Source organism: Vigna unguiculata, chromosome 1 (genome assembly GCF_037176805.1).
Source record: "Vigna unguiculata cultivar grain cowpea cultivar isolate G323 ecotype 2 chromosome 1, ASM3717680v1, whole genome shotgun sequence".
In the NCBI taxonomy this organism is placed as follows: Eukaryota; Viridiplantae; Streptophyta; class Magnoliopsida; order Fabales; family Fabaceae; genus Vigna; species Vigna unguiculata.
In genome coordinates, this window is record NC_140792.1 from 6,397,155 (window position 1) to 6,401,071 (window position 3,917).

Below are 3,917 nucleotides of genomic sequence, written 5' to 3' on the forward strand. Positions count from 1 at the left end.
CATTCCCCATAGATAAAAGCGAAATCATCATCCTTTTCATACAACTCCTTAATATGAACAAAGCTAAGATATTTGGTTTCAAGCATGGAAAGGAGAGTATGCCTTCTTGAAAGGGCATCCGCCACAATATTGGCCTTTCCTTGTTTGTGTTTAATCATATATGGAAATTGATCTAGGAATTCTACCCACCTTGCATGTATTTTGTTAAGTTTGCCTTGACTTTTCAAAAACTTAAGAGCTTCATGATCACTATGGATCAAGAATTCTTTAGATAGAAGATAATGTTGCCAAGTTTGCAAGGTCCTCACAAGAGCATAAAACTCTTTATCATAGGTAGAGAGTAGTTTAGATGACTTCCTTTGAGTTTTTCACTAAAGTAGGCTATGGGGTGGTCCTCTTGGAGGAGCACGGCCCCAATGCCCACACTGGAGGCATCAAACTCTATTTCGAAGGTCTTGGAAAAGTTGGGGAGGACTAGGAGTGGTGCTTTGATCAATTTATCTTTTAATGTTTCAAAAGCCTTTGTTTGATCAATACTCCACTTGAAGTCAACTTCCTTCTTTACCAACTCATTTAAGGGTGCGACTATGGTGCTAAAATTTGACACAAATCTCCTATAAAAGCTAGCCAACCCATGAAAGGACCTTAGTTCACTAACATTCCTAGGTGTGGGCCAATCTTTGATGGCCATGACTTTCTCTTGATCCACATGGACCCCCATGTTTGCTAATTTTGAACCCAAGGAAAATCACGTGATCCATGCCAAAAACGTGTTTCTCCATGTTGGCAAATAAAGATTGTTTTCTTTGGGTACTTAGCACATTCCTTAAGTGTTGAAGATGGTCTTCTCTAGACATACTATAGATGAGTATATCATCAAAATAGACCACAATAAATTTTCCCTAAGCATATGATGCATGAGCCTCATGAAAGTGCTTGGTGCATTAGTCAACCCAAAGGGCATGACTAGCCATTCATACAATCCAAACTTGGTTTTGAAGAAGGTTTTCTACTCATCTCCTTCCTTGATTCTTATTTGGTTGCAACCATTCTTCAAATTTATCTTTGAAAAGATGGTTGCACCATGAACCTCATCAAGCTAGTCATCTAACCTATGGATGGGATGCCTATATTTGATGGTGATATTATTGATGGCCCTATAATCTATACACATTCTCCATGTTCCATCCTTCTTTGGAACTAGGATCACGGGCATAGCACAAGGACTCATACTATGTTGCACCCATCCTTTTTCTAACAAATCATTGACTTGTTTTTGAATTTCTTTGACCTCCTCGGGATTGGTCCTATAGGCTGGCCTATTGGACAAAGATGATCCTTGGATGAAGTCAATTTGATGTTCTATACCTCTTAGAGGTGGAAATCCCTTTGGGGGATCTTGGAACACATCCTTGAATTCATCTAAGACTATAGACAAGTCTTCAGACACTTAGGAGGAGGGTTTTGAAAGGAAGGAGAAGACTCACTTGGATAAGCAAGAAAAACTTGTTTTTGAGAAAGCATTACCTTTTTAGCTCTTTTGAAGGAGATCAAGCTTTTCCTTGTTTCCTTGGTGTGTGCCATTAGTTGTGCCTTCTCTTCCTTTCTTTCCTCAAACATTTGTTTTTGGTCATCACTTACTTCTTTGGGGGATAAAGGTAGTAATGTGATTCTTTTGCCTTAGAAGTTAAAAGAAAATTTATTGGAATGACCATCATGGAAAGCTTTTTTGTCAAATTGCCATGGCCTTCCAAGAAGTATGTGAGTTGCTTCCATGGGCACTAAGTCACATAACATTATCCTTGTAATTCCCAATGGAGAAAGTGATGAGAACTTGTTTATCCATATTTATTTCACCATTTTCACTTAACCAAGATAGTTTATAGGGCTTGACAGGAGGGATGGTGTCCAAGCCAAGCTTGTCCACTACCCTTGTGCTAGTCACATTAACACAACTTCCACCATCAATAATGAGGGAGTAAGTCTTTTTGTTGATGAGGCATCTTGTATGAAAACTATTTTCCCTATGAGATTCAAATTCCTTTGGGACTTAGCTCAACATGCGCCTTACAATTAAAAGACCTCCTTCATGAGGTTTGATCTCATCTTCACTTGAAAGGGAAGAAGTGTGTGATGAACTACTCTTGGGGGAAGAGGGAGGGGAATGTTCACTTTCAACTTCTCCTTTAGAGTTCAAGAACATGTTCCTCTTTGAAGGACAATTGGAGGCTATGTGTCCAAAGCCTAAGCATTTAAAACATTTGATAGAACTAGTTCTTGGCTCTTGAGAAGAATTTGGTTTATCATGCATAGTCATAGTCGAATTGGGTTTAGGTGTGGGGTCTTGGGAGGATTTGGAAGGTGTTTTAAAATCCTTTTTCTCCTTACCTTTCCAAGGTTTAGAGTAGTAGTCATTGTATGAAGTACTCTTCTTGGTCTAATGTTTTCTTTTCAATTGGTTTTCAACTTTCAAGGCCAAGTGCAAAACTTTGCTAAGAGTGGAGTACTCATACAAGTCAACTACATATTGAATTTCCCTCCTTAGACCACTCACAAACCCATTGACTTTCTTTTCTTCATCCTCATCATGGAGTCCTACCTTTAAGAGTATGGACCTCATCAATTTGAAATATTCTTCAACACACATAGACCCTTGTTCAAGCCTTTGGAGTTTCAAAAGAGTCTCCTTCCTATGATAGGAAGGTATAAAACATTCGCGTATTTTAACATTAATGTCCATCCAAGAAGCCGCGAGTGGCTCTTGGTTATAACTATCCATACAAAATTGATGCCTCCAATGATCACTAACTCTATGAATGCTAAAAATTTGATCCACTTTTTGTTCTCGCTTCATGTAAGCATTGGGGTCATGTTCTCCATTGAACTTTGGGATTTTGATGGGGGGAGGTTGCCTTTGATGTTACACTTGGTGCCTTCTTTCTCCACCCCCTCCGGGCCTTCTTATTCTTTCCTCACTTCCATAGGAGTCCACGAAAGGAGATCGCCTCATTGCCTTTTTTTCCTCTTTTGGTTGGATTTGTTAATGGTATTGCACTTGTTGAATTTGTTGTTGCACTTGTTGTATTTGTTGCATTTGTTGTCGCATCTACATTTGAAAGGCTCTCTCTTGTTGTTCCCTATCTTCTTGCCTTTTAAGTTCCATTTGTTGGAGGAGGCTAGTGACATCAATGATGGTCCCTTGATATGCCACGAGAGTCACCACTTGAGGTGAGTATGCAGAAGTCAAACCTTCTCTCTCTCTTGCATCCTCCAAAACCCGACACAAATCCATGCTTTCCTACAAAACAACTCCAAAAATTCGAGACAAGTAAAGAAGTTGGTTAGCAAATGATAAGAAACTCGTGACCAAGTGTGGTCAAAATAAACAACCCAAGTGTTTTGGACCACTTAGCTTGCTGCAGTATTTTTTCAAAAATGCACATGTTGTTGCCAGCATTGTTTTTATGTGGACCATTCAAAGATAGCTACAAAACACAAGGTTAGAACATGAAAACACCATATTCAAGGACAACCAAAGCTCTAGATACCAAATGATGTAGGATTATCTTGTTCCTTTTAGAAGATTAATGAATATGGTGATGATTGATTAAGAAAACAAAGGAAATCGCCACTGGACATTAAGATAGCAAGCTATCTAGATCTGAAGGTTCCTTTTCGAGGTTCTAGAGAGGAGGATAAGGGATTGATGGAGAGTAAGAAACCAAAAGGAAAAACATATAATAGAAACAATATAAACCAAGAAGAGTAAAGAAACATAAAATGAAAAACAAGGGAAAGAGGAGGAATGGAGGATTCACGCCACTACAAGGCTAGGCTAGAAGAAGCCATGGCAACCTTGAAGATGAGTAGTGTGTGCCGCCACTTGCCAAGGCAAGATAAGGCTTGAAAGAACTCCA

At 39.1% G+C, this 3,917-nt stretch overlaps 1 pseudogene; it reads right to left on the reverse strand.

The window, feature by feature from the left end:
* Positions 1-1,099: 1,099 nt before the first annotated feature.
* On the reverse strand, positions 1,100-2,854 carry LOC146888665 (uncharacterized; annotated as a pseudogene).
* Between the last annotated feature and the right edge of the window lie 1,063 nt (positions 2,855-3,917).